Genomic DNA, 26887 nt, shown 5'->3' with positions numbered 1-26887 from the left:
GATTCCAGTCTTGGGCAACTGTCTGTGTGGAGTTTGCACATTCTCCCTGTGTCTGTTCCCTCTTGGTGCTCTGGTTTCCTCCCACAGTCCAAAGATGTGCAGGTTAGGTGAGTTGGCTATGCTAAATTGCCCATAGTGTTCAGGGATGTGTAGGTTAGGTGTGTTAGGCATGGGAAACGTAGGGGAATGGGTCTGGGTGGGATACTCTTTGGAGGGTTGGTGTGGACTTGTTGGGCCGAATGGCCTGTTTCCACACTGTAGGGATTCTATGGTCACGATCACAGTACTGTTTGTGGGAGCTTTCCACTTTCCTACAGTACAATACTGACTACACTTAGAAAGGAATTAACTGGCCGCAGTTCTCTTTGGAATATCTGATTAAAGGCAGATGTTTGAAATCTGAAACAAACACAGAGAAAACTGGAGAAACTCAGCAGATCTGGCGGGAGAGAGAATTTTTCGAGACTGATATGGCTCTAATTCAGAACTGAAAGATGTTGGAAAGTTGGCTTTTCGTATACTTTTGAGAGAGACAGAGGAGTGCAAAAGGCAAAGTAGTTGTTAATGGTGATGAAAGAGAAAAAAAGTAAAATTGTTATAAATTAAGGTGTGAAAGGAAAGGGATAGGTGACCTCTATATATGGAGCCATGAGGTGGAGGTGTTGGTGTTGGACTGTGGTGGACAAAGTTAAAAATCACACGACAGCAGGTTATAGTCCACCTTTCAGATCAACCTGTTGGACTATAACCTCATGTCGTGTGATTTTAAACTCTATACAATGAGCTCAGTAAACGCCCAAATAAGGCAAGCCAGTGGGGGCAGGGAAAGAGAATGTAAGGAGAACAGAGAACAGATGTCAGGTGGTTAGTTTCTGAAGTTATTGATTTAAATATCGAGACCGCAAAGCTGTAAGGAACCTGAGTGGAAAATGAACTTGCATTGTACTTTGATGGAACACTGTGAGGCAGCACGGTGGCTCAGTGGTTAGCACTGCTGTCTCATAGTACCAGGGGTGCAGATTCGATTCTAGCCATTGTTGACTGTCGGTGTGGAGTTTGCATATTCTCCCTGAGTCTGTGTGGGTTTTCTCTGGGTGCTCTGGTTTCCTCCACAGTGGAAGGAAAGTAGGGACTGGAGATCAGAGTTGAGAGTGTGGTGCTGGAAAAGCACAACAGGTCAGGCAGCATCTCAGGAGCAGGCGAATCGACATTTCAAGGCATAAACCTTTCCTGATGAAGGGCTTATGCCTGAAACATCAATTCTCCTGCCCCTCGGATACTGCCTGACCTGCTGTGCTTTTCCAGCACCACATTCTCGACCTCCACTTCCCTCCCACAGCCCAGAGATGTGCAGGTTACGTGAAGTGGCCATGCTGAATAGCCCATAGTGTCCAGGGATGTGTAGGTTAGGTGCATTAGTCAGGGCAAAAGTGAGGACTGCAGATGCTGGAGATCAGAGTCGAGAGTGTGGTGCTGGAAAAGCACAGCATGTCAGTTAGCATCCGAAGAGCTGAAGAATCACTGTTTCAGGCAAAAGCCCTTCAAATATTAGCGGCACGGTGGCTCAATGGTTAGCACTGCTGCCTCACAGCGCCAGGGACCAGGTTCAATTCCCGCCTCAGGCGACTGTCTGTGTGGAGTTTGCACATTCTCCCCGTGTCTGCGTGGGTTTCCTTCCACAATGCAAAAATGTGTAGGTCAGGCAAATTGCCCATAGTTTAGGTCCATCACTCAGGGTAAATGTAGGGGAATGGGTCTGGGTGGGTTACTCATCGGAGGGTCAGTGTGGACTTGCTGGGCTGAAGGGCCTGTTTCCACACTGTTGGGGGATTCTATGATTTGATGATTGTAGCAGGCCGAGGACTGGAGTTTTAGCATGACAGCAAGGTGGCTACCTGATGAAGCTACCTGAAGAAGGAGCAACATTCCGAAAGCTAGTTCTTCCAAATATGTTGGACTATAACCTGGTGTTGTGTGATTTTAAACTTTGTCCACCCCAGTCCAACACTGGCACCTCCACATCATGGCTTATTGAAATAGTAGAGACAAAAAAACTTGTAGATGCCGGAATCTAAGGTACACAGACAGACAGGAGTCTGGAAGAACACAACAAGCCAGGCAGCATCAGGAGGTGGGGAGGAGTCAATATTTCAGGCGTAGCCCTTTTCAGTGTTAAATGGTAAGCAACTGGGAGATCAGGATCATTTCTACAGTCAAAGTGGACATGTTTCACCTCGTCTGCGTTTGGTCATGCCAATGTAAAAAAGATTGCATTGTGAGCAGCCACTCTACTTTGCAACATCATTTAGTCAGGAAGTGTGCTATACAAATGCAAGTCTTTCTTCATGCAATATTCTTTTTTATTCATTCACAGGATGATGCAGGGCATCGCTAGCTAAACCAACATTTGTTGCCCATTCCTAATCCCATTTTAGAGTCAACCACATCACTGTGGGTCTGGGGTCACGTGTAGGCCAGACCAGGTAAGGACGGCAGTTTCCTTCCCTAAAGGGCTTTAGTGACCCAGATGGATTTTTTCTGACAATTGACAATGGATTCACAGTCATCATTCGACTCTTAATTCTAGATACTTATTAAATTCTGTGGTTGGATTTGAACCTGAGTCCCTAGAACATTACCAGGGTTTCTGGATCAACAGTCCAGCGATAATATCACTAGATCATTGTCTGCCCAAATTATATGATATTGACTGTTTTCAAACCATGCAAAAGTAAATAAAATATCCAAATCTTTGTATGATGGCTCATATGCTCCAATATCTTTGAAATGCAGGAAGTAGAAAGCAATAGCATGCCTCAGTATGTGACCAGCTGAGAACCAATGGAATCTTTCAGTACGTGTTTCATTTCAGTTGTCACCAGTCCTCTCATCCGACATCCCTCATCACACATTGAAGTGGTTTTGCACACAGACAAAAAACAGTGTGACAGCCACTTCTATTTCAGCTTGTACAGACAGCTTAAGTGAAATATCTCAAACTATTTTGCATATGGAACCACAGGAACCTGATGGCCTGAGAGCAAAATTCCAAAGGTGTCTCCTTGATTCCAGACTAAGGAGGAAGGGGACATCTCAAAGCTTCTGTAAAACCGAACTGTGCTTGTGACTATGTATATATAATGACATTTTTTATGAATAAAGTCTATCTTGAAATAAAAAAAATCTCAGAGCTTGGGACAGCTGCTGCCAAGTTGCAGTGGGGAAAGATTACTGCCTGAAGACTTCCTGCCGAAGTTAATGGGAAGTCTGTTCAATTATTGAATGTTCCTTGTGCCTCAAGGATAGGTAAATATAATCCTGCGCAAGAAAAGCCTTTGGTTTCTGTGTTGGATAAAGTCAAACTCCAATGTTTGTTTCTTTCTTCTCAAGTTTCTGTACAGAACTGAACTTCTTAATGGTAAGGTCCTAGGGAGAGTTGCCGAACAAAGAGACCTCAGAGTGCCGGTTCATAGCTCCTTGAAAGTGCAGTTGCAGGTAGATAGGATAGTGAAGAAGGCGTTTGGTATGCTTTCCTTTATTGGTCAGAGCATTGAGTACAGGAGTTGGGAGGTCATGTTGCTGCTGTACAGGACATTGGTTAGGCCGCTTTTAGAATATTGCGTGCAATTCTGGTCTCCTTCCTATCGGAAGGATGTTGTGAAACTTGAAAGGGTTCAGAAAAGATTTACAAGGATGTGTCAGGTTTGGAGGATTTGAGCTATAGGGAGAGGCTGAATAGGCTGGGGCTGTTTTCCCTGGAATGTTGGAGGCTGAGGGGTGACCTTGTGAAGGTTTATAAAATCATGAGGGGCATGGATAGGATAAATAGACAAGGTCTTTTGCCCGGGGTGGGTGAATACAGAACTAGAGGGCTTAGGTTCAGGGTGAGAGGGGAAAGATATAAAAGAGACGCAAGGGGCAACTTATTCGCACAGAGGGTGTGTGTATGGAATGAGTTGCCAGAGGAAGTGGTGGAAACTGATACAATTACAGCATTTAAAAGGCATCTGGATAGTTATATGAATAAGAAGGGTTTAGAGTGATATGGGCCAAATGCTGGCAAATTGGACTCGATTAGGCTAGAATATTTGATCGGCATTGACGAGTTGGACCGAAGGATCTTTTTCTGTGCTGTATATCTCTATGACTCTGACTTTACTTCAGTGACTCTATATGTCGACAAAGATATTTTTATAAAGTATATTTATGAAATAAAAGAAATTGCATGGGACAAAATTGCAATTTCCCTTTTGTAGAATTATATAGAGGGACAGTTGTTCCGTATCTGGTATTCCTTCTTTTATTTCTTTTCCTTTATTTTTACTTCAATGGATTAACTTTGGAATGGATTCTCGAGAGGAACCAACCTAACTTGCGATCTTAACAGGCTTCTGATACATAAAATTCCAACAGGATTGATTCAAAGAATCAGAAGCAAAGGCCAAACAAGAAAAACAGAGAATTATTTAAAATGAGCATGATGGTGTAAGTGTTTCCGGTGCATGAGTCACGAAAAGCTACTATGCAGGTACAGCAAATGATCAAGACTGCCAGCAGAATGCAACATTTTAGTGTTAGAGGAACTGAACATGAAAATGAAGGTGCTACGCTTCAATTATATTGGGCATTGGTGAGAACACATCTTGAGAACTGTGTACCATTTTGGTCTCCCTCTTTAAGGATGCATTTAAATGCACTGAGGTGATTCTGAGGAGGTTTACTGGACTGATACCTGGAATGAATTGGTTTTCTTCTGGTGAAAGGCTGCTCAGAGCGGGTTTGTTTTCACTGGAGTTTAGAAGAGTGAGGGGTGACTTGACTGATAAGATCCTGAATGGTCTTGAACACGGAAAGGGTGTTGCCTGTTGTGCGTGAGTCCACAATAAAGGGCATTGTTTTAAAATTAGGGGTCACCTTTTAAACAAGGTGAGGAGACGTATTTCATTTTTGGATTTGCAAGACTTTGGAAGTCTCTGCTGGTGAAGGAGGTACCATTGAATATTATTAAGGTGGAGATAGATAGATCCTTAAAGAATCCCTATAGTATAGAAGCAGATCAGTCAGCCCAAGTCCATACTGACCGTCCAAAGAGCATCTCGCCAGACCCAACCTCCTATCTCTGTAACCTTGTACTTCACATGGCTCTAACAACTAGCCTGCACACTATGGACAGTTTAGCATGGCCAATCCAGCCAACCTGTGCACTTTTGGACAATGGGAGGAAACCCACATAGACACAGGGCGAATGTGCAAACTCCACACGCAAAGGTGGAATCGAATCCAGGTCCCTCGCATTGTGAGGCAGCAGTGCTAACCACTGAGCTGCCGTGCTAGTCAGGGGAATGAAAGATTGTTGAGGAAGGATAGGAATGGGGAATTTGGAACACCAACAGATCAGCTAGGATCTTATTGTAGGGTCGAGCATGCTCGAAGGACTGAATTGTTGCTGAAACTTGTGTGAATTGACGTGTCAGTACTTCCAGAGCCAGATTGGCAAGGGTGATGACTCAGTCAGACTACTTCTGACAACAGACTCTTACTGAGTTAAATTATCAATGGCAATTCTTTATGGAATACAATATCACTCATTAAAACTATACCCTTCCTGGAGATCAGGAGAAAGTGAGGACTGCAGATGCTGGAGGTTAGAGTCTAAGAGTGTGGTGCTGGAAAAGCACAGCAGGTCAGGCAGCATCTGAGGAGCAGGAGAATCGACATTTCGAGCATAAACCCTCAATAAAGAGCTTATGCTCGAAACACCGATTCTCCTCCTCCTCGGATGCTGCCTGACCATCTGTACCTTTCCAGCACCACACTCTTCGACTCCCTCCTGGAGATCACTTCATTTTTTGACTGGCCACACAGCCTGCTGGGAATTCCCACCCTCCTGACTGACAAACTGCCCCAGTGACTCACGAATGAAGTCTGATCACTTGCTGCAAGTAGAATTATAGAATCCCTGCACAGTGTGGAAGCAGCACATTCAGCCCACTGAGTCCACACTGACCCTCTGAAGAGCATCCCACCCAGACCCATTCCCCTACCCTATCCCTGTAAACCTGCATCTCCCGTGGCTAATGCATCTAGACTGCACATCCCTGGACGTGATGGGCAACTTAGCACCGCCAATCCACCTAATCTACACATCTTTGGAAAAGTGATAATTTGAAAAGATGATCCCAGTAGTGAAGTGTTTAGGGAGGAGGTGGGTTAGATCACTGAGTTGGCTAATCAGCCACGAATATGAAATGGTGGAGCAGGCTCAGATAGTCTGTTCTGGCTTCTGGTTTCGTAAAATTTTAGCTTGTGTTGGATCTCTTGTGCTATTCATTGTGAATTGAAAGATAAACTGTTCTATAATAATGGGAGTAGCGTTATCCTGTTGCAATGTATTTTATTCATTCACACCACTGGCTGAGCATTTATTGCTCATCCCTATAAGAATCGGGAGTCACCGGCAAATTTCCTTCCTGAAAGGATATTAGTCAAATGAATGAGTCATAGAATCATACAGCATGGAAACATACCCTTTGGTCCAACCAGTCCACGCTGAACATAATCCAAAACTAAACTAGTCCCAGCTGCCTGCTTTTATCCCATCGCCTGCAAACATCTCTAATCTACGTACTTACCTCAATGCTTTCTCGATGTTATAACTGTACCCGCAGCCACCATTTCCTCTGGAAGTTCATTCCACACGCAAACTGTTGTAAAAAAAATTTGCCCCTCGTATCTTTTTAAAATCTTTCTCCTCTCACCTTAAAAAATGTCCCCTAGTCTTGAAACCTCAACGAAGGGAAAAGGCACTTGTCACTCATCTCATCTATACCGCTCATGATTTTACAAACTTCTGTAAGGTCACCCCTCAAGGTGAGGCACAGCAGAAATCGTCCCAAGGAAGAAGAAACATTCAAAGGAGAAGGGGCAACCGTGGCTGACAAGGGAAGTTAGGCATAGCACAAAAGCAAAAGCATTCAATGTGTCCTTGCAACAATGGTTACTTAAGCCAGTTAGCCTTTAATTCCATATTTTTATTGAGTTTAAATTTAACCATCTATCATGGTGGGATTTGAACCCACATGCCCCACAACACTAACTTAGAGTTCTAGATTACCTACTCAATTGATGACACCACTTTGACACTACCTCCCTCTCTGTCCAATAGCTAAGTTACTAGCTACATGTAACCAATTGGATTCAAGCCCAACCCCAGGTCTGGAAACTTTTGTAACAAAAACAGAAATTGTTGCAGAAACTCGGCACGGTGCTCACCAGAGACCCGGCTTCAATTCCAGCCTTGGGCAACTGTCCATGTGGACTTTGCACATTCTCCCTATGTCTGCATGGGGTTTCCTCCAGCTGCTCCGGTTTCCTCCCACAATCCAAAGATGTGCAGGTTCCGTGAATTAGCTCTGCTAAATTGCCTGTAGTGTTCAGGCTTGTGTAGGTGAGGTGCATTAGTCAGGGGTAAATATAGGGTAGGGGAATAGGTCTGAGTGGGTTACTGTTCGGAGGGTCGATGTGGACTTGTTGGCCGAATGGCCTGTTTCCATGCTGTAGGGATTCTATGGAAATGTTGTAATTGTATCAAAGTCCTCCACCTCCTCTGGCAGCTTGCTCCATAGGAAGTTGTATCTATTCCCAAACACTGTCATATTATAGCAGTTATCCTTCTACAGCAAATCTTTAAGCTTGACTTGACTGCTCTCATTAGTCCTGTCCTGTGAACCGTGACATAGGCATTCATGAAACTGAAAATGGAGGCTTTCTCAGTCTTTCACTACTCTGCAGATGTCTAACCAACATGCCTCATCTTGAACTTTCACAAGCTAACCCACTTTCCATCTGACCCAATCAGGTTCCTCCAAAGCGGCACCGAAAGTTTCAAACTCTCTGGGGTTTTTTGAAGCTAAAATCAATTCTTGATTAGTCTATTAAGCCATCTCTGGCCAGAGTGTCTATTGTCAGGCTGGAATGGCCTCCTGTTGCTTCCCCATGGAAAGCAACTCCCCATCCAGCTTATAATATCAAAGAAGACTTCAAGAGATTTTTTAGATATCAAAAAGGCAAGCATGGACATTGGAGTGCTGGAAATTGAAGCTGGAGAAGTAGTAATGGGGAACAAAGAAACTGCGGAGGAACTGAATAGGTATTTTGCATCAGTTTTCACAGGAGACAACAGGAGCATACCAAAACTTCAAAAGAGTTTGGGGCAGAGATGATTATTGTAGTGATTTTTTTCCCCTTTATTCATTCACAGGATGAGCACCTCAATGGCTAGGCCAGTATTTATTGTCCAGAGGGCAGTTAAGAGTCAATCACATTGTTGTGGGTCTTGGAGTGACATGTAGGCCAAACCAGGGAAGGATAGCAGTTTCTTTCCCTAAAGGGCATTAGTGAACTAGATGGGCTCCCCCCCTCCCACCCCCCACACCCCCCAACAATGGATTCATTGTCTTCACTAGATTCTTAACTCCAGATATTTACTGAATTCAAATTCCACCATCTGCTGTGGCAGGATTCAAGCTCAGGTCCCCAGAGCATTATCTGGGTCTCTGGATTAACAGGCCAGCGATAATACCACTAGGCCATTGCCTCTCCTCCATTGTAATGAGGTCCGCCACTTGGACATCATAGAATATGAGTTCCCTGTTTGAGGCTGGACAATCAGGGAGCCCTGGCTGACATATAAAAAAGGGTCAGTGTTGAACACTGACCCTCCAATGCCTGACTCTGTATGAGGCAGTGCTATAGTCAAGGGCTGTTCATGTGTCAATAAAGGATGACCTGGTAATGAGATACTGGCCTAGACTAATAGAGTTATCCAGCACAGAAACAGACCCTTCAGTCCAACTCGATTCACCCTATCCATCCCCTTCATGATTCTGTATTTGCAGTAATGTGGGTTAACTGAGGAAAGCCACCACAAATTTGTTCAGGGCAAATTATGTTTTGTACTAACTGTTTTGAGATTTCTGATGAGGTAACAGAAGCTGGATGAAGTTAATGCTGTTGTTGCAGTGTTTATGGACTTCCAAAAGATGACACTGTAGTGGTAATCTGGCTGAATTAATAAACCGATGGCATAATATTCTGAGACATAGATTCTAATCCCACCATAGTAACTGGTGGGATTTAAGCCAATGATCTTAAATTTGTTGGTGGAACTTAAATTTGATGAATATGTTTGGAATATAAAGTTAATAGTGACCATGACAATTCTCATCAACTCTTGTAAAAGCACAACTTTCACTCATACCTTATACAGAAGGAAATTTGCAAATATCAAGTGATCTTGTCTATATGTGCCTCCCCACCCTTTCCATCTTGTCTTCTGAAGTTGCCTCGCAAGCCTTTTGGTTCAAAGGTACTGAATTTGGGATTGGTAACAAATTTTAGCCTTACCACTGAAACCTGAAGGATGTGAAAGCTCTGAAGTAAGGGCAGAAATGATCAACTAAAATGGTTCCAGGGATGAAGAACTTCAGTTATGAAGATAGATTGGAGCAGATGGGTGCCTTCCCCGAAAGGAGATTTGCTGTAGGTGTTTCAAGTCATGAGGGGTCTGGACAAAGTCAATGGGGAGAAACTGTTCCGATTGGCGGAAGAGTCAAGAACCAGCAATCACAACTTTAAGGTCATTGGCAAACACGACAGTGATGACTTGAAGAAAGCTTTGGGGTCTGGAATGCGCTGCCTGACAAGATGGGTGAAGCAGGTTTAATGGAGGCATTGCAGAGGGAGTTAGAACTGAAAATAAATAATGTACAGAGCTATGGAATAGGACAGGAGTGTCACAAGGTAAGTTGCTCCTTCAGAGAGCTAGCTGAGTCATAATGAGCTGAATACATCTTTTATGTTGTCACCATTCGATGCTTCTATGTGTATTTCCACATGAAGTGGGCAGGAAGAGCACTGGGCAGTGATCAATAGGAACTGATGATGGGCTTTTGCCCGAAACATTGACTTTCCTGCTCCTCGGATGATGCCTGACCTGCTGTGCTTTTCCAGCACCACATCTTGATTCTAATCTCCAGCATCTGCAGTCCTCATTCTCGCCCAGCAGAATTGGTGACAAGTTGAGGCCATTCTCAACGTTGGGAGGAACCCGTGCCACCTTTTCTGCTTTTTACGTGCAATGTGGCGAGCTTCTCATTAGGCAGCAATGAATTGATGGTCATTACGCTTTGTGAAACACCTTGTTAACAGCTCAGACTGTCTCATTAGTAATTAACCTCACATCATACCAAACTCACCAAACACGTTTGATGACTTGAGGAAACCAGAGTGGGCGGATTTAACTCATCACTTGCCCCCCAACCCCCAATGGAAACCAGGCATCAATATCTAATGGCACGTAAGAAAAGGCACAGGCCACCTGAACCTTCATGTTTATGAGTTTTGTCTGAGAACGCTGATGGCACATCCTCAAGCCACTTACAGGATGCTTCTTCTTTACAGTGCTGTGTCTGGAGCCGTACTGGAAACTCTTGTATTGCTGCAGTAACGACACTGTGTGCTCAGGGACACACAGCCCCAGCTCAGGGGGTGAACCTGGCTGCATCTCTTAGTATAGCTCAATCATTCTACCACTACTTGGATGCTCACAGCATCCATGCCGTGCACTGCTTTTTGGCACTTTGTCCCCCTCAGCCTAGATACCATTCCCATATCTTGCCTATTTAATGCAAGCACAAAGCCAGAAGCTTGTCACAGTTATCAGCCGGCCTTAGTCAAGTCAATGGGGACAGCCATTCCCCCATTAGACCCTGGAACTGTAAGTCAAGAACAGCCTCCAATACCAGTCCAGGTCCTGCTCAGGACGGTCAGAGTCAGGGCCGTATCCTCTTTAAGGGTTAGGAATCTAAATGTTAGATGGCCTACTGACCACCTTGGCTCTTTCTGTGGACTTCTTGTGGGCTATTCTCGTCAAGGAATGAGAGAGGGGCAGGTAATGCAGGAGGTAGAGGTGGGTGGCACAGTTATTACTGCAGGTTGGGAAGGTGTCCCATGTGAGTGAATAGGCAGTACCAGGACATGCAGGGTTAGAGGTTGAGCTGGGTGAGAGCGAGTGGGGGAGATGTTGCAGCCAATAGTGACAGTGGTAGAGTGTGAGCCTTGTGGGGAAATGGATTTTGTAGCATTGCGGTGTTAGGTATGGGAGAGAAGATGGTAGAACTTATCCTGACAGACTGTTGACCTTCTTTCTACAATGCTGGGCAATGCCTCAGATGGTTAAGCCTGCTTTAACCATGAGCCAGGCTGGCCATACTCTGGTGGCATTGCCTCCTGTGCTGGTGCTTGGTGAAGAGGAAGTCCCATGTTGGCACCATCCATTCAGCAAGAACACCAAGAGATAGATATTTCCCCATGTCTGCTATGTCCAGGGCAATGTCAGGAACCCTGCGGGGAAATTCTGGACTGACTGTGCTTGTTCAGGTGCACACTAGGCTTTTAAAGATGACGTGTGTGAAAGGGGTGCTGGTGAATTCTGGGATATCTGCTGAGTGGCGAGTTGTTGTGAGATGGCGCTTGGTAAGATGGGGGTTAATCATATGTGAGGGAATCCCATTGGGGCATGAGGAGAGTTTAGTTAGAAAAGGTAAGAGACAAATCCTCTCAAAGACTTCTGCCAACTTGGATTTGGGAAATTGGGAAAGATTTCTTGAGATGAGAAACAAACCATGTTTGTAATCAGGTCATCTTGAAGAGCGGGAACCTTTTACTAACTTAAGTTATTATGATTATGTCAATATTTGATCATTGGACAGACATGGCATGTAAAATGAAGCTTAAGCTTTTGAGCAAAACACGATAGACCACATCCATTCCCATCAAAGTGGCTACATCAATACAGCTTGACTGTTTTAATTATTAATTTGTAATCTTTTAGGTTAAGCAAATTTGCATTTCTAATTTATTAGCTGTGTCTGGCAAAGACAAAATGTTGTAAATTTGCTAACAAGTGCTAGTTACCTACTATATCTGTCAGCTATTCATCATTGAAGGTTTCATCAGTCCAACCTAAAACTGTGATGTGGGGGACCCGGTGTTGGACTGCAGTGGACAAAGTTAAAAATCACACAAAACCAGGTTATAGGCCAACAGGTTTATTTGGAAGCACTAGCTTTTGGAGCACTGCTCCTTTGTCAGATAGCTAGTAGGGCAGGGTGGTAGGACACAGAATTTATAGCACAAGATCACAGTGTCATGCAACTGTTAGGATATATTGAACAAACATATCTGGTGTTAGATGATTTTTAACTTAATCTAAAACTGGGGGGTTGGTTAGCTCAGGTTCAATTCTTACACTGTCTGAGGTTACAATGAAGGACTCTCTTTCTCAAACTCTCCACTTGCCTGAGGTGTGGTGACACTCAAGTTAAACTGCCACCAGTCACCTCTCTCAAAGGTGACAGTTGTCCTGTCGTGTCATAAGACTATAGTGACTTCACTTTTTACCTTTAGTCTAACCTAAGCAGGTGCCTCAACTTCCGATGACAATGACAATGATTCTGGATGGCAGAAATCCAAAATAAACACGGAAAAAGTTGCAAAAATTTTCAACAGTGTATTTCTATCTGTGGCGTTACAGTTTCAGGTCGAGAGGTTCCAGTATTTTTTTTCCCTTTCTATGTCTCTGGTTTCGTGTATTGTTCAATCTTGATTTCAACTCCTCCAATTAGACCTCCCCTCTTTGAGAATCGGACTTACCCTTCCCTGACCTCTCTCAATCAGACCACATCCTGTCATCACCTTCACTTTTCTGTCCATCTGTTTTTCTCACATCTTTTTACACCTTGTTTAAAGATGCTTCTGGTTTACATAAACGCAGAAGGTCCTTCTTGGTCACAGTGCTAACCCTTTCCGCTTCTGATCTCTCAGGGTCTCCTATGGATCGATCATATTTTGTCAGCTTTACTCCCTATAGCCGAGAAGCACAAATTATTCAGTGAGTTGCTGATTTTTGCAAAGCACTCAAATTGCAAATGTTTCGCACAAATCCTTAGTGTGAATTTACATTGTGGACATCTATTACATGTAATCAAACATACCTCTACACAAAAGAGCAATGATCTCTATCTGGCCTTGTGAAAATATTCAAATAAGCAGATCTGAATACTCGGTGACTCATGTCTCATGACTTGCTGACAGTCATAAATGTAGACGTGTAGGAGAAACCTGGAGCAGCTGCAAGAGAAGTGAAACATTGTCAATTGCCTCAGGCAGCGGCCTGACGCAAACACTTATTCAATGACACTGTGCTGCTGCCTAAAACAGAAGGTGCTGATGAGAAGCTGTGTTTCTGCAGCTCCATATATCTCCTTCACCTTGCTTTTCAACTGTTTAAATCTGGAAAATTGAATGACGAGGAGATATAGGGCACCTTCAGCACTCAAAGAGGCTTAATTCTGGTCTCCTTCCTATCAGAAGGATGTTGTGAAACTTGAAAGGGTTCAGAAAAGATTTACAAGGATGTTAAAAATCACACAGCGCCAGGTTATAATCCAACAGGTTTAATTGGAAGCACTGGCTTTCGGAGCGCTGCTTCTTCATCGGGTGGTTGTCCCGAAGAAGGATCAGCGCTCCGAAAGCTCATGCTTCCAATTAAATCTATTGGACTATAACCTGGCGTTGTGTGATTTTTAACTGTGTACACCTCAGTCCAAATCATGACAGGGATGTTGCCAGGGTTGGAGGTTTTGAGCTATAGGGAGAGGCTAAATAGGCTGGGGGCTACTTTCCCTGGAGCATCGGAGGCCTTACAGAGGTTTATAAAATCATGAGGGGTGTGGATAGGATAAATAGACAAAAGTCTTTTCCCTGGCATGGGGGTGTCCAGAACTTGAGGGTGTAGGTTTAAGTTGAGAGGGGAAAGATATAAAAGGGACCTAATGGGTAACTTTTTCACACAGAGGGTGGTACGTGTATGGAATGAGCTGCCAGAGGAAGTGGTGGAGGCTGGTACAGTTACAGCATTTAAAAGGCATCTGGATGGGTATATGAATGGGAAGGGTTTAGAGGGATATGAGCCAAATGCTGGCATATGGGCTGAGATTAGGTTGGGATATCTGGTTGGCAAGAACGAGTTGGACTGAAGGGTCTGTTTCCGCGCTGTACATATCTATGACTCTCTGACTCTTTTCTCTGAGGATTAAAGAGAAATGGAGGATGAACTGAAAATAGGAAGGACCACCAAAAGCTAGATCACCATGGCTCAGTGGTTAGCACTGCTGCTTCACTGCACCAGGGGACCGGGTTTAATTCCAGCTTTGGGTAACTGACTATGTGGACATGTTCTCTCCGTGTCTGCGTGGGCCTCCTCCAAGTGCCACAGTTTCCCTCTCAATGCAAAGATGTGCTGGTTAGGTGGATTGGCCATGTTAAATTGCTCATTGTAGCAGAAAGTAAGGTCTGCAGCTAGGAGCAGGAGCATTGATGTTTCCAACATAAATTCTTCATCAGGAGGAGCTTATGCTTGAAATGTCAACTCTCCTGCTCCTCAGATGCTGCCTAACCAGCTGTGCTTTTCCAGCAGGACACTTTTTGACTCAAAATTGCTCATAGTGTCCAAGGATGTGTAGGTTTGGTGGATTAGCCATGGGAAATGCAGGGTTACAAGGATAGGGTAAGGTGGGATGAATGCTCTTCAGAGGGGTGGCATGGCTGATTGACCTGCTTCTATATTGGCGGGGTTCTATGAAAATGGTATGTTTTAACCTGAAGGGAGCTAGAGAGCAAAAGTTTTTTTTTTAACAGTGGTTCCTAAGATGTGGTTGTGTCTGGTAAAGCCTAATTTTCTTTGGAGATGGTGATGGTGAGGCACCTTCTTGAGCTGCTGCCATCCATGTGGAGCAGGTTCATCCACAGTGCAGTTAGCAAGAGATGAATTTGCTCTGGTGATAGTGGGACGTTTCCAAGTCAGGATGGTGACTTGTAGGTGGTGATGTTCCCATGAGCCTGCTGCCCTTGACCTTCTAGCTGGCAGAGGTCGCAGATTTGTTAAGTGATGCCAAAGGAGCCATGGTGAATTTTGGCAGTGCACCTTCTAGATGGTACACTGTGTCGCCAATGTGCAGTGGGGATGGATGTATTTAAGGTGATGGATGGGGTGCCCATCAAGCAGGCTGCTTTCACAACTCTGTTGATGCACAGGGCTTGGAGAACACGTGTGACCAAGACCTACCCTAACCATTTCCATGATGCAGCCCCAAAGTAACTGGTGAACAATTAAGGGAAAAGCAGCCAATTGTGTTCGTATAGCTTTCATTAATGGACATGCAGCACCCAATGAGAGGCAAGAGGCAAGAGGCAACTGCTATTTAGTCAGTGACAAAATCCATCAGCCACAGCTTCCTGCACAGTTTCCAATATAGCACCATCAATCTAACCCATCTTTCATGGTAAAACCCTCTCTTTTCCAAATAGGACACCAACCTCACCATTAAGCCAGCGGATAAAGGGGGCGCAGTGGTAGTCTGGCGCACTGGCCTCTACACTGCTGAAGCCAAACGCCAACTCGAGGACACCTCTTCCTACTGCCCCCTCAACCATGACCCCACCCCCCATCACCAAACCATCATCTCCCAGACCATACAGAACCTCATCACCTCAGGAGATCTCCCACCCACAGCTTCCAATCTCATAGTCCGGGAACCCCGCACTGCCCGGTTCTACCTCCTTCCCAAGATCCACAAGCCTGACCACCCTGGCCGACCCATTGTCTCAGCATGCTCCTGCCCCACTGAACTCATCTCTACCTACCTCGACACTGTCCTATTCCCCCCAGTTCAGAAACTCCCCACATACGTTGGAGACACCACCCACGCCCTCCACCTCCTCCAAGACTTCCGTTTCCCCAGCCCCCAACGCCTCATCTTCACCATGGATATCCAATCCCTCTACACCTCCATCCGCCATGACCAGGGCCTCCAAGCCCTCCGTTTTTTCCTCTCCAGATGTCCCCAACAGTACCCTTCCACCGACACTCTCATTCGTTTGGCCGAACTGGTCCTCACCCTTAACACTTTCTCCTTTGAATCCTCCCACTTCCTCCAGACCAAAGGGGTAGCCATGGGCACACGTATGGGCCCCAGCTATACCTGTCTCTTTGTTGGCTACGTAGAGCAGTTGATCTTCCGTAATTACACCGGCACCACTCCCCACCTCTTCCTCCGCTACATTGATGACTGCATTGGCGCCACCTCGTGCTCCCGCGAGGAGGTAGAGCAATTCATCAACTTTACCAACACATTCCACCCTGACCTTAAATTTACCTGGACCATCTCTGACACCTCGCTCCCCTTCCTGGACCTCTCCTGGACCATTAGTGACGACCCACTTGACACTGACATTTTTTACAAACCCACCGACTCCCACAGCTACCTGGATTACACCTCTTCCCACCCTATCTCTTGCAAAAATGCCATCCCGTATTCCCAATTTCTCCGCCTCCGCCGTATCTGCTCCCAGGAGGACCAGTTCCACCATAGAACACACCAGATGGCCTCCTTCTTTAGAGACCGCAATTTTCCTTCCCACGTGGTTAAAGATGCCCTCCAACGCATCTCGTCCACATCCCGCACCTCCGCCCTGAGACCCCACCCCTCCAACCGTAACAAGGACAGAACGCCCCTGGTGCTCACCTTCCACCCTACCAACCTTCGCATAAACCAAATCATCCGCTGACATTTCTGCCACCTCCAAAAAGGCCCCACCACCAGGGATATATTTCCCTCCTCACCCCTTTCCGCCTTCCGCAAAGACCATTCCCTCCGTGACTACCTGGTCAGGTCCATGCCTCCCTACGACCCACTCTCCCATTCTGGCACTTTCCCCTGCCACCGCAGGAACTGTAAAACCTGCGCCCACACCTCCTCCCTCACCTCTATCCAAGGCCCTAAAGGAGCCTTCCACATCCATCAAAGCTTTACCTGCACATCCACTAATATCATTTATTGTATCCGTTGCTCCCGATGTGGTCTCCTCTACATTGGGGAGACTGGGCGCCTCCTAGCAGAGCGCTTTAGGGAACATCTCCGAGACACCCGCACCAATCAACCAAACTGCCCCGTGGCCCAACATTTCAACTCCCCCTCCCACTCTGCCGAGGACATGGAGGTCCTGGGCCTCCTTCACCATCGCTCCCTCACCACCAGACGCCTGGAGGAAGAACGCCTCATCTTCCGCCTCAGAACACTTCAACCCCAGGGCATCAATGTGGACTTCAACAGTTTCCTCATTTCCCCTTCCCCCACCTCAAACTAGTTTCAAACTTCCAGCTCAGCACTGTCTCCTTGACTTGTCCGGACTTGTCCTACCTGCCTATCTCCTTTTCCACCTATCCACTCCACCCTCTCCTCCTTGACCTATCACCTTCATCTCCTCCCCCACTCACCCAGACATTGCTCAGTTGGCAATGAATCTGTGGAAGCTTTTACCACAGACGGCTGTCGAGGCTGGGCTGTTAAGCAAATTTGAGGCAAAGAAAGACTGGTGTTTATTCAGAAAGGTTATCGAGTTAACTGACAAGGGTTAAAAGGCAGGAAAGTAGGGTTGAGGATTTTCAGATCAGCCATGATCTCATTAATGGTGGAGCAGACTCGATGGACTGAAACGCTTATTTCTGCTCCTATATCTTAAGATCTTATGGATCCACAAATTGGCCAAATGGCTTGGTCAACATAATTGTTGCATCTTTAGGAAATAACTTTTATTTAATGTACTTAGCATTGTTAGAGGAGAAGTGGTGTTATAATCCAGAGGTCCAGGGATGTTCCCTGGGGTCATGGGTTCAAATTCTGCCAGGGAGCTGGTGAGATTTAAATTGAATTAATAAATCTGGAATTTAAACCTAGACTGTGTGACAGCGGCCATGAAACTGTTACTAACTGTGGTTAAAATCCATTGGTTCAAAAGGGCCCTTTAGGGAAATAAATCAGCCGTCCTTATGTGGTCTGGCCTACGTGTGACTCCAGACCCTCAGCAATGAGGTTAGCATTTAACCATCCTCTGAAATGGCCAAGCTGCCACTCAGTTTGAGGGATGGGCAGCAAATGCTGGACCAGCTAGAGAATGAAAAAAATGTATATTTCACAATTTTGAGATCCCCCCTGATGCAGGGCAAGGAGGACAGGAGTGTACAAAGTGAGTAATGCCAAAACAGAAACTGAATGCTACAGAACACAAAACAAATAAAATTAACCTGGACAAGCGATAGAGAGTGGGGTTAAGAGTGAAATATATCCTTATAAAGAATTAGTGCAGCTCACTTAGTTTAGCTGTAAGGGAACAGTGAGCAGTTCATCAGGTTCAGAGGCCACTGGAATTGATCAAGATAGTCATGCGAGCGTTAATAATAAGGGAAAGTTCGGGTGCTAGGAGTAGATGGTGGGGACAGCTAAGCCCAGAAGATATCACGGATGTGGAAGTCCTGTGAAATTAGAGAACTCACAAGAAAATAAACTGCATCCTGTCTTTGCAGTAAATGACTGAATAAAGTTTATTTTGCACCAATGTTACCATTGTGAGGCAAAAACGTGTAAATGTGTTGTTTTGAGCGTTAAATGGCCGAGTGTCTTGGAGCTTGACTCTGAGGTCTCTCCCACACTGTGTTGGTACAAGGTTGAATAAAGACCACCTTGTTACGACTCACTCAGGCTGAAGATTCTATTTGTCTAATTCCCTCCAACACTCCCAAGGAACTTGACAGGCAATTAAATCCTTTTATAAAAAGTTTAATCATGGTTGTTAATGCAGGAAACACAGCCACCAATTTTCACGCAGTGGGGTGTCCCATGATGGTGAGCAGATTTGGTTTTGCTGAGGATAAATATTAATCAGGACACTGGGGAGAACTCTCCTGGTCTTGCTCAAACTAGTGCCATGGGATCTTTTACACATGTAAGGCAGTCAGGGAGTTTTGTTCAAAAGACAGCACCTCTGACAGTAGATCACTGACCCTGGAACATCTGCATGGTGTTATGGCAAATGGAGATATTATGGTAAATGGCCGAACAAATTCTTTCTGAACTGGACACTTGGAGAGGTGTATTAATTGTTTCAAATGCTTCCCCATAGTTGTGAATTGAAGTCTTCAGACTGTCTTCCATTCAACCTTGGAGTTCAGGTAACATTAAGATCAGTGAAAAAGGTGGGTACCTATCACCTGATGAAGGGCTCTTGATCGAAACATCGATTCTTCTGCTCCTTGGATGCTGCCCGACCTGCTGTGCTTTTCCAGCATCACACTCTCGAGTCTAACCTCCAGCATCTGCAGTCCTCACTTTCACCTATCACCTGATGAAGGAGCAGCACTCCAAAAGCTAGTGCTTCCAAATAAACCTGTTGGACTATAACCTGGTGTTGTGTGATTTTTAACTTTGTCCACCCCAGTCCAACACTGGCACCTCCACATCGTGGAATAGAGATTGTAAAGACTGTGTGTATTATTCCAAGCCAAATTAAATAGAACTGCCACACAGAACTATGAACATTTTTTGTGCAACATTTGTAGCAGAGACTGAGGTTGGCTCGTTGCCCAGTCAGACAGACTGTTGAAGTGCATCCCAAGGATCATTGGTGGATATATCTCGCCAAAAGAGGCAGGAACAGAATACTCCAAGGAAAATGATGCCCTGAAGCAAGATGTTGCCAATTCAGATTTGTTTCTTCACAAAACACTAGAAAATAAGGATACTATGACAGAGACAGAGGATCCTTTGATTTGATTAAAGTGCCAGTGATGGGAACTCTTATGAGAAATCCCAATGGAAGCAATACATTTGCATGGTTACTTGACTGAACACATTACATGTAGTAACCATTACAAGCAGCAGCCAAAAAGACCAGGGGCAAAGTGATTCCTAACTCACAAGTAAGTCATCTTAAGGCAGCAATGCAGTTCTAACCGCATGCCAGAGGCACACTAGAGAGATGTTTCAATCTACACTGACAGAGCATAGAAATAAAGAGAACAGGAGTAAGGGTAGACCATGAAGGGCTTATGTCCGAAATGTTGATTTTCCTGCTCGTCGGATGCTGCCTGACCTGCTGTGCTTTTCCAGCATCACAACTTTAAACTCAGACACTCCAGCATCTGCAGTCCTCACTTTCTCCTAGCCCTTCGAGCTTGCTCCACCATTCAGTATGATCATGGCTGATCATCCAACTCAGTCTGCTCCCCCTTTAATCCCTTTAGCCCAAAAAAGCATACCACATTTTTTCTTAAAAATATTCAATGTTTAAGCTTTGACCACACTCTTGGCAGAGAGCTCTGCAGACTCACCATTCTCTTGGTGAAGAAATTACACTTTATTGACACAAATACAATGGAAAAGCTTTCAGATGAGAATCAAAATGACCTTGATCTGATCAAAGTTCAACAAGACTTGCAAAAATCTGATAAAGGCTGCTGTAGAGAAATAATCTGAGGAACATCTTCACTCATTTGTCCTTCCTGGCACCATTGAACCTCTTGCCATGACAGTTCCTGATGCTGAGGTTGACCCTTCAAGAAAGTCAAGATTAGAGTGGTGCTGGAAAAGCACAGCAGGTCAGGCAGCATCTGAGGAGCAGAAAAATTGACATTTCGGACAGGAACCCTTCATCAGGAGTCAAGGAAGTCTACAGACCAAGTCACTACCCATACTTATAATGTTAAAAATCACACAACTCCAGGTTAAAGTCCAACAGGTTTATTTGGAAGTGCAAATAATCCTGTTGGACTATAACCTTGTGTTGTATGATTTTTAAATTTGCACCCCCCCATCCCCCCCCATTCGAACACTGGCACCTCCCACCATATTTGCAATAGTATAACTCTACTTTCTCAGAGCTGTGAAGAGGTCATTTTCTGTACTCCCTGCAGCAGTTGATGTTGCACTACCTATGGAGAAAGTTGTACTGGAGTGGAAAAGTCTTCACTTCCTCACCTCCATATCTGTCTTCAGAATGCCTTTTATGCTCTTTTAAGGTGCATCCAGATCAGGAAGCAATACAGAATGACCAGACAGTGTGAATTTCACTTTCCTCATCCCTCTATCAAGAGGCAGGGATCTTCCAAGTCCTGGAGCTTTTTTTTTGCCCTTTGACCTTCACCACTGTGACGTTAATGTCTTCATAAGCATCACAGCCCATCAACAAGCCATTGTTAGAAGCTGCCATTTCACCCCACTAATGCGGTCACCTCCCTTGGGAGTGATAAACAGATCACGTCCATCCTAAACCTCCTCAAAAATTGTTGAGAACGTTGTTGGAAATTAGATTTTTTTCCAGTTAGATTCCCTACAGCGTGGAAACAGGCCCTTCAATGCAACAAGTCCACACCTACCCTCTGAAGAGTAACCCACCCAGAACCATTTCCCTCTGACTAATGCACCTAACACTACGGGCAATTTAGCAAGGCCAATTCACCTGACCTGCACATCTTTGGACTGTGGGAGAAAACCAGAGCACCTGGAGGAAACTCATACAGACATGGAATGTACAAACTCCACATAGACAGTCACCCAAGGCCAGAATCAAACCTTGGATCCTGGTGCTGTGAGGCAGCAGTGCTAACCACTGAGCCACCATTCCTCAAACAAAAAAAGTAGTTGTAGGGGTGAGGACAAAATTCAGATAGAAGAGTTCAATATCCAATGTTAAAAGGAAACAGGATAGGTTCTTAGGGGAGATGCGGAATCAAGGAAATTTTACTCTAATTATAGATACTGTGCATGTGTAAAAGGAGCCATACCTTGGTGATATCAGATCACATTGGGGAGATGTTCCAGGTAACGTTCTGAGGACTTGGGTTCAAATCCCACCATGGCATTTGAGTTCAATAACAATCTGGAATTAGTAGTCTAATGATGACCATGAATCCCATTGTTGGACAAACCCATCTGGTTCACTAATGCCCTTCAGGGAAGGCAATTGTCATCCTTACTTGATCTGGTCTACATGTGACTCCAGATCACAGCAATGTGGTTGACTCTGAGCAATTAGGGCAGAGCAATTAATGTAGGCCTAGCCAAAGACACTCTCATCCTGTCAATAACAAAAACATGGAACTGGTTCCAGCTAAGGTGCTCTCTAACCATCCTCTACTTACGTTCAATAAAGCTTGCTGCTGCACAAGCACTTAAGTCTCAACTTAACATGTCACTGTTCTTCCCTCAGGAACAGGCATCTCATGCATTTAGTTAACATGATTAAAACCTTTTTTTGAAAAAAAAATCTGTTATTTCAACACTTGTCATGAGGAAACAGAGCTAGTGAGCTCAGCAGGCTATTATTCAACCTTGATGTGAAATATTAAAGGTTAAGCTGATCCCAACAGCCACAGGAAATGACACAGTAAAAACAATCAGCTTGGAACATTTATTTTTCTTATCCTAAGTGTAAGAATCTTACGCTATTTCGACCACCTTATAAAAATATTTTATTCACTTGTGTCACTGGCTGAGCCAGCATTTATTGTCCATCCCTAGTTGCTCTTGAGAGCCAATTGCTTCAGTTGCAATAAATTAACTTGGTGATCACAGTAAATAATGCTAATGTTTCTGACTTGGCTGCTCTCTGAATAAGGAATTGAGGATAACAGGGGGGATCCTGGTCTGTTTCACTTCCCGCAGAAATGGTGCTCAGCCTCTAGATGTCACTATTGCGCTTGAGCATAAAGGCAGGTTTGTACCATCTGACAATATAAATATAGAAAGCGACATGACCGAACTTATGACACCCTTGGTCACTTTTAATTTTCTAAGTTGCATCAAATTATTCCATTCCATTTTAAAACATTTATATATATATATATATCAGCGCTAATTATTCTATTGGACATCTTAGCCAGAGTTCAATAAACCGAGGGAAATTTTTTTTCGAATTGCATTTATATATACGCTGGTGCTAATATTCTCTTAGATATTTTAGCCAGAGTTCAATGAAGTTAGCAATTTTCTGTCAATGCATTTACATATACACCGGTGCTAATTATTCTCTTCAACATCTTAGTCAGAGTACATTAAAAATTTTGCAATTTCTTCTAACTGTAAGAACAAAGTTAAACTTACCACAGCTTTGAATGTGCTCTGCTAGTTCTTGCTTAACTCAGAATCTGAGGAGGAAGTAGAATTACTTAGTAGGAACAATTATCTCTTCAGATACACTTCCTCCTTTGTCTGTTACATTCAGCATATATTCAACTTCTACCACACCACTCAAATGTATTGCATAATCAGCATTTCTTTTCTCTTCTTTTAATCTGCCTCCATCAAGATATCTGTTTTTTTTCCAGATAAAGAGTGAAAGAATGGGAAAGGGTGCCATATTTACTTAGGAGATGATCCAGCAGGTCTTCAAGAAAAGCATCTATATGTTGCTTGTTTTGCAAGGTGGAGTGTGAAAAGAAAAGTTCTTGAAAGAAATTGGATGGTTCTTTTCTTCATGGGATGAGGAGTGATGCTGGCTGGGCCAACACTTATCGTTCATTCATAATTGCCCTTGAGAAGGTGGTGAGTCATCTTCTTGAACTGCTGCGGTTTGCCTTTGGGTGGAGATACACCCAGAGCGCTGTTACGGGGGAATTCTCCTGAGGCAACCAGCTTACAGGGCTTGGATGATGAGACAGTGGAATGTGATTAGATTGGATTGTTCCATAAAGAGCTAGCATGTACTGAATGGCCAAATAGCCTCCTCTGTGCAAAACGATTCTACAGTTCTAAGAATTCAAGCTGCGGTTCCATGAAAACCCAGAAACTTTAGACAGTAATGTTCAACATGAGTAACACTTGGTGAGCCATCAACAGAAGTTCAGTATTGCATTCCAATAAACTTCAGATATTTTCCAATTAACTTGTTCAGCAGTTATTACATTTGAACCCAGACCAGAGGTAGAGACACAACCACTGTGCCACAAGACCCCTATCCTTGGTAAACTCTTTAAATGAGGAATATAAATTGGTGAAATCTGGCTGCATTGACTTTACTTGACCATTGAGCCTTTTATTGTAAACTGACTCCGATTTTTATTCGGAGAGTAAATTAGATTTCCAACTTGTTTACGTTAAGTTGCGATTCAAGTGGCACAGATTGCTTTCTGAAAAAAAATTAGCGCAGAATTAAATGCAGCAGAGCCTTTAATGCCATTTGCTATTAGCGAGGCTGGTCTCAGCTTGTTCAAGCAGTCCAATGTGTTGCTTAGCAAGTTACTGCATCTTATCTGGTAACGAAGCAGGAAAGGGAATGGGCAACTGGATCTCAGAAAAGCAGTTCCCTTTCATCAAACTGAAAGATTGAGACGGCAATTGAACATGCACTGAGGAGGAAGTGTAAATTCGAGTGTGTGAAGTTAGTGACAAATCAGGTTAACACATAAAAGGCAGAATTCGATCAAGAGGAAAGAGACAAGTAAGAGAAGTAAAACTTTAATCTTTTAAAGAAATCTCCAGTAACAAATAACACGTGAAGAGGTGAAATTCTACAATTTTACTAGTTAATTTTCAGTGCCAGAGAGGTTGATTGGACGTAATTATTAGTTGCCACATTACTAAAAGGGTCCTTCTGCTTGTAATCATAGCATGTGACCCTCCATGATGTATGTAGCCTCTAGTAACTGTGTAAGAACCGTTCTGTAGTGAGGTAGACAATGATAAGCCATATTTGCAAAGCCAGGCGTGAAATTGTGCAATTCTGGCAGCAACTACTGAGTAGTGGCATCTGCCCCTTGCCTGAAGTAGCTGTGCCACTTATGTATAAATAACGACAAGTCCCACCAGCCGATATGTTGATTGCAACATCTGGAACACTACTTGTCTTCAACCTTCTTTTGAGTTTCCTAACTCCAGGAATTGCAACGCACAACGTTACCTCCATATTCCTAAACTGTGCGCAATCTCAATACACATTTCACTATAGACAGTCATTTAAGACTATCCAAGATTTTGAAATTAAGAAGTTATTTTTAATGTAAGCCATGTAGAAGTTCTTCGATTATGATCAGGAGGTATGGTTAAAAACCGAAGGAACTGTACAAACTGGGAATCAGAAACAAAGACAGAAATTGCTGTTAAATCTCAGTAGGTCTGGCAGCATCTATGGAGACACGGCAGAGTTAGCTTTTTGGATCCAGTGTGTTTCTCTCCACAGATGCTGCCAGACTCGCTGAGTCTTCATAGCAATTTCTGGGGTTTTTTTTGTTTCAGGAGCTATGATTGCTTAGAATATTTTAAGGGGCAACCGTTTCACATTTGTAATCATTTTTGGGCTAGATTGCAATCGAGCGAGTGAATCCAGACTTGGTTCGTGCTGAAAAAAAGGAAATGGATTGATATTTAAATTCAAAAGGGAATAGAGGGACTAGGCTTGTCACTGTTAATTGTTCAGAAAGGTCTTGAGAGCAAACCTTAAATGATAATCAGGGCTCAGGAAACGAGACTACCTTTTAACCACGCTACCCTGTTTCGAGGTCTCTACGCGAGAGAGACCCTGATTTATGAAATCCCTTTCAGTGCAGTTCTGCCCATTCCATTGTAGTGTGCAACGATTATTATTCTAGCTACTTTTCCGGACTGAAATAACTTCATTTTCCGGAAACTATAAGATTTACAGGAAAACATTTGCAAATTAATACGCACAGAAGCGGGTGCAATTTCCTTGCATTTTTTATTTCACTCAGGCTTGTCAGGCATATTTTTTTTTAATGAATTGCTAATTTCAAGCATGCACGAGAACTTATTAAAGCATACACTTCTACAAAGTGAAGAATGATTAACACAAACACACACACACAGTGGACTGTGCTTACCTTTCCAGATGCAAACAACTGTGCATTCTTTTTCACATAATGATCCTCCTATGCTGCTGCATACCTTCGGTCAAAGCAACAAGAATATTCTACACAGATGGAGAGATCCTTTGCCCTGCGAAAGCAAAGCTAAGCTTTCAAGTGTGTAGTAAGCACTCTCACTAACGGCAAGGAAGTCGCAAGAATAGGCAGCGCCTCACAGGGTAAGATAAGAGTCCTGCACGCCTCAAAGCAACAGTAGTACAGTTACATTGACTCAATACAAACAGCCTGTGTTAGTCGCTTACTATAGCAGCCAGGCAGGAGGCTGGAAGAACACAGCAAGCCAGGCAGCATCGGGAGGTGAAGTCGATATTTCGGGTGCAACCCTTCTTCAGGACTCTTAGTGTAGGGAAGCAGGAAGCCAGTTTACTTCTTAACCCAGCCCCGAGAGCCCTCCCTGACCAGAGGTATGTTTTGAGTTATAATTCAAATGCAGTCAGTAGCTATTATTTTCCTTGCAAATCTGACTTCTGACTTCTTCACTGCATTTTATACTTGTGTACTAATCTGAAATGATGAAATAGCAGGTGATGTCACCCGGCCTGGGCTGACAGCCAAGTAAAACAGAACAGGGCTAACCATGCAAGAATTACAGACATGTAGGTGGACAAAAGCAAGATAAAATAACCTCTGGCAGGTTTGAGGATTATTGCACAGTTGTTTAAAAATGAAACTTAAAAGGACTTTGGGCAACTAGAAAATTGTTCAGCCAGCTTTGAACCACCAGAGGGTAAACATTGCAAAGTAAATTTCAAAAAAAACCATCAACAACAGTGCTCATTTACCAAAAGCAGAGTCTTAGCTTGACATCTCGATTGATTTAATCACCTTATTAAACAATGGCATTATATTAAAAGCAGACCAGTATTGTTGAACTATTTCCTAATAAAGATGTTCTGTGACACTAATTAAACTTGACAGCACATGAAACCACACCACTCCTCATTGTAATAAGCAAGATATGACATGTAACGATCAGAACTTTAATGTTGGCAGTGCTCCCAGTGGTGGGGGTTGATGGGAGCAAAGTTATTTTGATATTCATGGACAACACAG

At 43.9% G+C, this 26887-nt stretch overlaps 1 protein-coding gene across 3 annotated transcripts in view; it reads right to left on the bottom strand.

Annotated features, from left to right (window-relative positions):
* The window catches only part of c33h15orf39 (chromosome 33 C15orf39 homolog), a 90288-nt gene extending 64002 nt beyond the window's left edge, over nucleotides 1-26286 (bottom strand). Inside the window, exons 1-3 of one of the 3 annotated variants that reach the window (XM_072553083.1) lie at nucleotides 25790-26286; nucleotides 23058-23101; nucleotides 13056-13191 (exon numbers count right to left, since the gene is read on the bottom strand). The gene's annotated coding sequence lies outside the window, so the exon portion shown is untranslated. The remainder of the gene's footprint in view (nucleotides 1-13055; nucleotides 13192-23057; nucleotides 23102-25789) is intronic. The other 2 variants (XM_072553082.1, XM_072553084.1) reach the window with 2 other exon arrangements.
* Nucleotides 26287-26887: the final 601 nt, after the last annotated feature.

Source organism: Chiloscyllium punctatum, chromosome 33 (assembly GCF_047496795.1).
Source record: "Chiloscyllium punctatum isolate Juve2018m chromosome 33, sChiPun1.3, whole genome shotgun sequence".
Lineage (NCBI taxonomy): Eukaryota > Metazoa > Chordata > Chondrichthyes > Orectolobiformes > Hemiscylliidae > Chiloscyllium > Chiloscyllium punctatum.
Note: the sequence above shows the minus strand (reverse complement) of the source record. Positions and strands in the feature narration are given on the sequence as shown.